Here is a 10987-nt window from a genome sequence, read left to right on the forward strand (position 1 = left end):
GGCCAGTCACCGTCGTATTGTTGCTACCACGATGTGTGTTGTGGTGGCAATGGTAGGGAAATGTGGCGAATGCTGATGTACATTCCATCCAAGGCCTCGCCTATGTTAGCAGGTCGGGTAGTAGTGTGTGGTGGGGTGATGTTTTGGTCCCGCTGTGAGGGGGAGGGGGAGACGCGCGACCGGTCTCACTCCACTCTCCACTCCTCAGTCTAGTGTTTAGAGTGTTTACGGAGTATTGTGCTCTCAAGGTTGGTCAGTGTTGCTCTTTAACAGTTCGTGTTCGCGTTGTTTACTATTTTGTTTTCTTTTACTTCTTCAGTAGATTTTTACTCTCGTGTTTTTCCGAACGTTTGTTAACAACCGCTCTTTATTATCGTTTGTTTTGTGGATTTTATTATTCTTGGATTTCCTCTAAACAAGGTAAGATTCCATTTTTTTCTGTAATAATGGTTTACAAAATAAGGTTTTCAGTTTAATTTGCTATTTAAAGGCAGCATGGGAAAAACTAATTAACTTGTATGCTTACAATTGAAGATTTGCGTGCCAGGTGTGTGTTCGTGACCCGGCATTTTATCTCTCTCGTTATATTTACGTTTGTGTTCAGTGAGTGTAATATGTATGCATTTGTAATTCAATCAGGTTATTTTGAAGTTAATACTGTCAACTCGGCCTAAACAAGTTATACTTAGGCTACTGTAATATGATTTAAGTTGTAAAATACAGAAAAACTCATGTTCCTATTCACCGCTGTCAGCTGTCACGACGGGTTTCACGATCAGAAATTGATTTCAATACAGTATAATGAAATAAATGAGTCCGACATGGCCATTGCCACAGAAGTAGTATTTTAATCAATTATGTACTTGATTAGATAAATGCACAGCCTATTCATAACGTAAAAACATTTACGGCATCGTATAAAGTAAAATTACAGTTGGATTCAGTGGGTGATGGGTCCCCGATAAATTGTGTTCGGTTGTGTTCAACAACTAGATAGGCTACAGAAAATAATTAATTGTGTGTTTAATAGTGTAATTGTAATAACACAGACAATATAATACTTTAATGTTTATTCCATTGTCTGTGGTAATAGTAGCATTGTTACCTAATACAAATAGAATATATTGTGATGAGTTTGGCTGAGGTCATTGCCTGATGAATTTACTGTATGTTGTATGGATGGTTGTATGTTGTACATTTATAAGTAGCATTGTTGTTTTGTTTTCGTCGTGTAGGTTGTTAATGAGTTTGACTGAGGACCCCGATGTATTTACTGTGAGAGTTTACTTTACTTTAATACTTTCTTGTTGTATGTTGTACATTAGTAGCATTGTTGTTTTCGTCGTGTAGGGTGTAGTGAGGAGAGTTTGACTGGGGTCAATGCCCAATGCCTCATGTATCCGAAGGCAGTGCTCATATTTATGCCTCACGATACCGTCACCGACTACCACTACCATACGGGGCGATGTCTACTTGTACCGGCGTCTAGTTGTACCTGCTGCATTTTGGTGACAGGCGTCTAGTTGTACCCCGTCCAAAGCTGTAGAGACAACTTGACGATGGTGCGGACGTCTAGTTGTACCTACGACTAGTTGTCTCTACGTCTAGTTGTACCTCTTAAAAATCTACAGGTATAACTAGTCGGGAACGTCGCCGTCTACTTGTACCTCATACGTCTGCGTCTACTTGTACCTACGACTAATTGTACCTACGACTACTTGTACCTACGACTAGTTGTACCTACGACTAGTTGTACCTACGCCTACTTGTACCTACGTCTAGTTGTACCTGCGGCTAGTTGTATCTCCCCTTCAACTTGTCACCAGTTTAAGGGATTTATTTTATTTCTTTAAAAATCATACAATCTTACAACAATTTATTATAAACAACTTGCTACAAAAGCCAGGAAAATTTGGCTTGTCTGCAGCTCATTGAGAAACCCATGTTCTTGACAACAACGTACTTGTGTCCCTTGGTCAGTCCTTATCCATATTACACTTTGGTTTTCCTTATTTCTTGTCAAGATCTGCTATCATTGTTTTTTCCACTTAAACTGTACCTTTCTATAGAAAACTAACATTAACTAGCTTAAACAAAAACTTTAAACAATTATCTTAAATAAATAAATTCAGAGTTTACAAAAACAAATAATTGAGTATAATAAAGTGTTTTTGTACGGTATTAGTCACGGAGAATATTACAAGTTCAAATTAAATATGTATATGTTATTCTTATGGATATTACGTAAACTGGCGTAGTTTGGTAGTTGATGCATATACTTTGACAAATTAGTTTATTTCACACTTAACTACTAAATTAGGGATATACTGCTTGTATATTTAATGATATATATAAATGTTTTAATTAAATAAGCGATTTTCTGTACCAGGGCTGGAAAATTTTAATCACATCTATAGCTGCCATTTCGACCCTGGACAGCAATGCGTAGCTTTCAGCCTCCAATTAACGTCTGTAAAACTACTAAAACATCGTATTGCGGTGAAAAATATTTGCCAATCATACTCAATCGACTCGGAACACTGCAGTTCCTGATTTAATTAAGGGTATTATTAAAAAGTACTCGTGCAGTAATCAATTAAACAGGGTAACGAATTGAAGGATAGATACAACTAGACTATAAGGACGCAAAATAAGCGTAGGTACAACTAGACGTAGGGACTACTAGACGGAGGGACAACTGGTCGCATCCGTACAAGCTAGGTGATACTACTTGTCGGTGGGATACACGTCTAGTTGTACCTACGTCTACTTGTACCTACGTCTAGTTGTACCTCCTAAAAATCTGCAGGTACAACTAGTCGGGTGAGCCACCGTCTACTTGTACCTACGTCTAGTTGTACCTACGACTAGTTGTCCCTAGTTCTCGAGGTACAAGTAGACGGAGGGACAACGAGACGGAGGGACAACGAGACGCGGTCCCTACCACCACTACACACACACATACACGCAAACCTACAGTCAGCTCCTGATCTTGTCTCCGCTACCGATCAAATGGCGAATCTCAATTTCGCTTTAATCATGCCTTGCTTTCGGCCGAACGACTTATTTATAATTTGACTAGGTCTAAACGCGTTTGATCTTGAAGTAATGTGACAAACACCAATTCCAGGTCTGTGTCCAACAGTGTAGAGGGTTTTTTTTTATTGAGTAGCCTGAAAAATTAAGGAGTTTCACTCTACAGGCTGACTACCTGTGTAAGTAAAAGCATTTTCCTAAAAAAATACGCGTTTGATAACTCGTTTGGACGAATTCCTCCGTTTATTTAGATTTGAGACATTTTACGCTGAAACGTGTTTTTAAATAGGAAATTGGTTGGTGTTTAGGTTTAGTTTAGAGTTTGGTATAATTTTTCGAGGATATAGGCTATGTATTTCATCACTAATTATATGAATCTTTTAAGAACGTTATATTTATTTAGCCAAAAAAATTAGCGTTTGGTGTCGAGCCGATGATATCTCCCCTGTAGAGTTATCGGAAATGCAAAACAACCTGTTGAGCGTATAATTCGTGATAACTGCGACAGTCTCGATTAGCCACACAACTTGATACCCATTGATGTAACTAATTAGCCTATCCAGCTAACAGCTCATGAACATGATTCACCCTGCATCAGTGATAAGTTACAGGATATAACTAACGCTACAATGCAATACCCAGATACAGCTTGCTCTTGATTACCACTTCCAGTCCAGAATCCGTTAACATAGGATAAGGCGAATCAGTTTTGTCTCCGTGCAAACCCTCTTTTTCATCTTAATTGGCAATTTTTGTGCATGTTTTTAATCACCACTACAGTCAAATTCTTGATTCGCTAGGTTCCCTGTACTTGTACCATTGTACACGGGATGGTTTGAAACGGATTACAATGTATGTCAGGATGTCACTGAAATCAGTGGGCGTAAAACTAGCGACCCGCCCAAAGCACTCGTTACAACAATGTCTGGGTACCAAACCACCGTAGAGTTCATCGTCCAATGCCATCACGATCGTCGTCTGCCACGCTCGCCTGAGCACATTATATAACAATACCTAGATATCTGGGCGTAGCGAGCACTGAATATTTTAGTGGAAGACTGGACGAAATGCATCTTCGAAGTCCTTGCAAGTCGTATAAGATGTCTGTTTGTGAACATGTTTTACTTCCGTATGTGATGTCGTAAAAAGTAGATTGATGAATTGGTATCCGTTCGTTTTTTAAGTAGCTTTAGTTCAAATATTCTAGCATACCACTCAATTTTCCAACACTGAAATGTTCAAACATTGTTGAAATTTATCGTACTAAAATAATAATAATCCTATAATAATCAGGCTTATATTGAACATTATTGAAATGGAAATTCTTTTGCCAGCCGCTGATATAATTATACAAAATCAGCTCTCATTCTTGGTGTTTCCAAGTCCAAAATGTTTAGCTGCTGACTTAAATTTCTGTCCACATCTGGAATCCATTCTCATTTACCCCTGAGAACCACGTAATCCCTGGATATTCCCAGCCGTCCACCTGTGTCGCCACAGTACTTCGCTAATCCCCAGCAGGGGTGGTCGACCCCTCTGCCATTGTCTGGTGGTAGAAAGTCCTCTGCTCTCCATTGCTAATGGTCGCTGCTCTCTTCCCTTACCTGGCTACAGATTGATTACTGGAGCCACTTTCGCGACATTTCATTAGGACTCGTCGCCGCCATTCGCCATTCGCCACTCGCACACTTTCCACGATTTACGGCCTTTTGTTTTTCCTGATTTCTTGTACTTATTTTATTCAAGACTGTCAAGTAAATAGGTCGCGAGGATATTGCAAGGGTAGGCATTTGGAGTTTCCATCTCACGATGCATTATTCCATTCTTATAGCAAAGAATATTTATAAATGTATTTTTTCAAACTCTTCATCGCTATGTCTACACCCAATTGCGAATAAAATAGCAAACTGCCGATGCACTTAGGCTGTCCCAAACTTCAGCAACAATTTTCTGGTGATTATATAGTTTTTCATACATCAATAATTTCGGCTGTGCGTGACGAAATAATATTGACTATAAGTAAGTAGGGTCCTTGTCCGCATTTTCTTTCGATTTTGCAGTGATTCGGTCCTACGACAAGTAATAAACCGATTTAACGCCTGCAAATTAAACATTTGATGATGGACAAACGAGTTGTGGGACCCAGATCCAAACCTCTATTTGCATACATCATTCAGCAGTGAAAACTACTTTTTTAGGTTAGGCTACATAGTAAAGTGTCATAAAGATTTTCGAGCCTAGTTCATAGTCCTACACTACCTCACTTGTTCCTAGCGTACAAAGGGGTTTAACGCCGAAGTGTTTTAGGCCGAGTGGTTTCAGTAGCCATATTTTACTCGGTGTCAGTGGACACAAAGGCTGGTCCTGGCTATCGCTGCCCCGAGCCTCCCTAAACCTGTCACCGTATGAGAGATTGTGGGCTGCGAGGGCGAGGGCCTGCCCCAACTCTGGACACAGGTATAGGTCTTGACACAGCAACCTCTGCTCAACTTCTGTGTTACTGTACATGGCGTGTTCTTATGGGACCCCATCATTCTGATAAAGTGAAATCAAATAGGTCTGACTTTTAATTAACTACCATACCCAGACCTAGCAGTTACTCGGTATAATTTAAAACTTTTTAGTCTAATTATTTGTACTGATGTAATTAATCAGCCGTTACAGGTTTTTAAAACAAAATATGAATAACCTCGTAAAGTTACACTCTGACGCAAGGTATATAGCCCTAGCTTAAACCTTAGGGTACAGGGTACAGTCAATGATTACAGAGAATCTAAACTTACATGAATATTTTTGGAACTCCGGTAATTAAAATTATCACAAAAGGCAAATTGTACAATCCATTCAAATTACTTTTGCAACCGCCTGATTGTTTTAAATCGTTCGCTTCACGTCATTATGGTCCTTTTGTTAAGCCACCTGGTCCATTAATTGCTGTAAACACAAACATTAGCAATGTTGGCATTGTTCACATAGACAACGCGGGGGCCAAGGCAGTGTATGGCTGGAGACGCCAAGAAGTCGGATGTGTGTTTGTGTCGCTGAGTGCCTTCCTGCAAATATTGACACTTCTGTCCAGATCACTTCCTGACCCCTGATAGGCCTTACCCTCAACTAGAGCAAAATATTTGCTTTTGAAGATCTGAAGAAATATGCTATATCAGAGAGAAGTAAGTTGCGACGCGACGATTTTTCTCCGTTTTGATAAACTGAAATGTGGTGAAGTTTATTACACATGTAGGTGAAATCATAAAATTACATAAAATGTAAGAGCTTTGAGGTTTAAAATTTAAGAACAATGTATTTCGGGTTGAAAATTATCCGTTAACAGGTAGGCCTACTCTTTCGCTGATATTTAAATGATAGAACACGTTTAGCCTTTCACATTTTTTGTACGGAGTCGCAGTAGTCACAATAGTAGGGCCTACTGGTAAATATCATACCAACCATAGCCCTAAACGGCCTTGAAGGTCGCCTAGTTTGTTTGGCGCGTTTCCGGGGAGCTGCAGAAGCGCTGGGGGTGATTGTACAGCTGCTACTGCCCTCACATCTCACATCTGCAGTTCTGCCAACATTCAACACTACACTCTGCTCAGATATACTGCCCTTTCAAGAGCCCAGCCACTGACATAGGCATTGAATATATAATGCTATAGGTACGCATATGTTATGTTCCATGTACAGATGCTTTTTTCTCGAAGAACTACGATTTTTCATTATTTAAAGGCTGATTTTTATTATTTTTCAAGTTTATATCACAGAATTTTCTCTAACTATACCTAACTCCGAGTAGACTATTACTGCACACATCAAAAGAAAGAAGGCTACCTTTTCAAGTTAGTGAATGACATGGGGTAGCGGATTTTTATCCCCCTGGAATTTTACCCCCTGGGCAAACGTGACGTCGCAAACCAGGGGGTAAAATTCCGGCCGCGAACTTTTGAGTTTCGCGACATCAGCTCGATGGATTAAACGAGGAATTTAAATATATATTTTCACGGTTGTCAGAACACATAAAATTATAAAAACCTAGAGTGTACGGCCCGGATTTTAACCCCCGGAATTTTAATTCGGAATTTTACCCCCAGAATTTTACCCCCGGATTTTACCCCCGAATTTTTACCCCCGGATTTTTACCCCCGGATTTTTACCCCCTGGCCAGATATATAAATTAGTGAGAATTAATTATCTTCATTCTGTTTTAATTTAACAGTAAACATTTCATTATTAAGTAGCCTACTGTATATTAATTTATTTGTAGCATTAACTAATCGAACAAGTTTTTAATTTTAATTTTGAGATTCTAGTATTAGGATTCGATCTTTGAAGCCAACAGTTGGTTAATATGGTGTATAAACAATCAACTGAATGATAATTGTTTCGAACATTTCTTTACAAAATAAATAAATAAAGATAGGCTACTAAATAATGAAATGTTTACAATTAATTAAAAACAGAAATAAGAAAATCAATCATTCAATTTCTAAAATCAGCCAGGGGGTAAAATTCCGAGGGTAAAAAGCCGGGGTTAAAATTCCGGGGGTAAAATTCCGGGGGTAAAAATCCGGCCCGTACATCTTTAGTTGTCTAAACGCTAGTTATATGGACAGGGGGTAAAATTCCGGTTTTCATCGCTAATCAAATTAATCACGCTCTAGCTATTTTCATTAGACTTCCAAATCCGCGGGGGAAAAATTCCGGCCGCGAACAAACTTTTGTCCACTCAGGTTTCTACGTCATAGTGACGTCAGCTTTGCCCAGGGGGTAAAATTCCAGGGGGATAAAATTCCGGCGACCCAATGACATTTTCGGAGTTGGATATGTTGTGTAGGTTAGATACATACACAACAGGGAGTGGAGGCGGTTATAGAACGAAAAAGGTGATAGCGCTGTTCATCGATGTTAACCTGGACAGCTGGGTCCAATTTTGAACCATTAAAAAGTTACCGACCTTTCACAGGATCGAACCGGGAACCTTATTACCTGATTATAAGGTCAATTATGTGTCCATCACCTACATTCACCTATACCACACACCATCACTACACCATCGCCATTCACCTACACAAGACAGTCCGATACATATTTGTTAACATTCTTCATCAATGAAGTGTGGTTTCAGATTGGAATTTTTAAACGTACGCCTCACCTAAATTCCAAGAGTATGGACCGTTTCTTTCACTTCATGAACACCTTGAGATATGTGATTTCTTCCCAGTTGTGTCCAACCCAATTAGACCAATTGACCAGGTCCGGCGTCGCACTTAAAGCTCTATAAGACATTTTATTACGCATTCCCATACGATATAGCCATCAGTAAAGCAATGGTGAGTGGCGTGTGAACTTTCTCCTGAGAAATGTAAATGTGATCCGATCTGACAGGTCCAGGGTCCAGTCCTCCAGCGTACATCCAGCGCGGCGCATTTGAAATGCTTTGTATATTGACTTATGTACAGGGACCGCGTCGATTTATATTTCTAAATTAGTTGTACACTAGTAATGGTAATATTAACGTATATTACACCACTACGACGTGATGCCTGCCGTACGTGTGAGCTACGAAGCAGTTCCTTTTGCAAATTGAATATTATAATATTGTTTGTTTATGCTTCGAAGTTTGTTTATATGTATACATTTGAATTGACACTGAGAATGGACAAACATGCAACAAGGTAATACTTTATGCAGATGGAGCGCGATTTGATGGGTTAGAAAGTAGCCTCGCGGTTATTTGCCTTGATCATAAGTGAGGTAGAGAGGATGTGTATAAAGATAAATCATATAAACGACTGAGGGAAAGTCGACCGGGTAGTAAACTGTAAAGCATGTGAGAAGTTTGTTGTGTCGCTTGTTTGTACAGCTTCACACTGTTAAACAAGATACTGGGTGTGATAAATAGCATTAGGTCCATAAAGCGAGTTTGGTTTTTAGTGTATGTAGCTCGTGTGTGTTTTACGTAATTAATGTTTATCTCGGTGTTTCAAGAGGAGAATATATTTTTACACACTATGTGGCAAGTCATTGCTGCCATAGCAGATAGCCATAGTCATAGTACACACCGGACACCGCTAGAGAGAGGCAACAGCTGCAACAGTTGTAGGAGTGACCTTGCTGGGGTCCAGGGTCACGTCCACAGATTATACCACTGTACTGTAGCTGCAGCAAATGGCATTGCTTGGCCTTCTGCACATACGTTGACCTTGCCTTTTGGGCGACCGCTTAGAACAAAGCATCTCCAGCTGTAGGATTACATTGGCGAACTTCATTAGGTGAATCAAAAATGGCTTATAGTTTATCACGATGGATACTATCTTGAAACGCAGTGTAGACTATTTATCATTTTAAACTACATCGTGTGATGATGTGGACACTTTCAATACCCCCGCCGCAGCAAACCTGCAGACTTAGCGAATTTCCATTTGCCTGATTGGATTTAAACTAAAATGTCTCCTTAAAAATATCACATTTATTCCCTATTTAAACAGAATTAGTTTAATGAGTACTTAGGTTTGCTGGAACAGGGAGGGTAAAAAAGTTTTTTTTATGTAAAATGTTAAAAGGTACTGTGGTTTAGTAAGAAATTAATGTATTTTCCAAATTTTATCAAAATATGTTCATAAACAAGCAAACTACAACAGTTGACTTATGCTCCTCCATAAGAATAACATGGGAATTTTAAAATTACAATTTTTTTGAATTTTCTCCGTAACAATTAGGCGCATAATAACGCTTCAATATACTAAATTATTTGTTTTTTTAAGCTCTACAAAATGGTTTAAAAAGAAATTGTGAAATGTTGTGTTTTTAGGGTCAAAAATGGGAAAAACCTATTTTTACCCCATAAAACCCCCCATAAACCCCCGTTCCCATAGTCCGATCATGCTGGTTCGCGAACTCATTCAAGTTTATCCCGCCTTACACCTTCAAACCAAATTAGATCAATATCGGACAAAAATTACTGAAGTTATCGTGCGGATGGACACATATATATATATATATATATATATATATATATATATATATATATATATATATATATATATATATATATCTATATATAGATATATAAAAATTTAAACGAATGGTGTTTTTGGCCTCTGGGGACATCAAAATGAAAAAGTAAATCGGTCCCGGGCTTAGGTCTTACCATGAGACCTACGGTAATAGCTACTTCCCTATAGGGAAATTCGCTAAAACGACGAGAATGCGTTTGTTTCTTTGTGAAAGTATGTACAGTATACCTTTTGTCTTTTCTGGCGTGGCAGTTTGTGCGTAGTAGCCATGATGAACTAGACAGCACAAAACTCTATGGAATAAACAAATGCAATATGATAATCGTCGTTCCTCTCAGTGCGAAAGGCCGCTGTTTGCCGGAAGCACTGACTGATGCTGACGCCGCTCGCCGGTGCCGTGTGCTGAAGGCTGAACGCTGACGCAACTCAGCGCGGTCGTCCACCTCTGTCTGCTGAGTCCTGACTGCAGAGTTACTCCAAATGAAGTCATGGCATGGGTGGGAATAGTACGTGTAATTACGAAAGCTATCGCACGTATGAGCGGTTTATATAACAGCCCTAGGGCAGTTTCCCTACAAGGAAGTCTGGAAAGCCTTCACCTGCTTTGCTTCTGTTCAATGCTGCCAACCCTTGTCCGTCAAGCGACACACCGCTGTTTCCAATCTTCATTAACGATGTTTCAAAACGCCATTTTAATTTCATCGAAGGTGTTCGGGTCAGGCGATTCTTATATTTGTAATTAATTCCGTTATGAAACCGAATCGGTTCTATTAGCTTGGTCACGATTAAGTTGCACGTACGTTGTTTGTACAGTTGTTTGATAGTGGTTGCTGGGTTGCTACACTCATGTGGTTCTATCTGGAGCAGAGAAGCTGTGATAAGACGGTTCTAGACTCTAGAGGTGAAGTGTTGGCTTATCACAGCGGACCCAGCTGTTT

At 39.4% G+C, this 10987-nt stretch overlaps 1 protein-coding gene across 2 annotated transcripts in view; it reads left to right on the forward strand.

The window, feature by feature from the left end:
* The first annotated feature begins 227 nt into the window (after window positions 1–227).
* The window catches only part of LOC128984686 (semaphorin-5B), an 83941-nt gene continuing 73181 nt past the window's right edge, over window positions 228–10987 (forward strand). For both annotated transcript variants that reach the window (XM_054404026.1, XM_054404027.1), the window contains exon 1: window positions 228–420. The gene's annotated coding sequence lies outside the window, so the exon portion shown is untranslated. The remainder of the gene's footprint in view (window positions 421–10987) is intronic.

Source organism: Macrosteles quadrilineatus, unplaced genomic scaffold, assembly GCF_028750875.1.
Source record: "Macrosteles quadrilineatus isolate MER2022 unplaced genomic scaffold, UCM_ALF_1.0 Scaffold_2__2_contigs__length_208266976, whole genome shotgun sequence".
In the NCBI taxonomy this organism is placed as follows: domain Eukaryota; kingdom Metazoa; phylum Arthropoda; class Insecta; order Hemiptera; family Cicadellidae; genus Macrosteles; species Macrosteles quadrilineatus.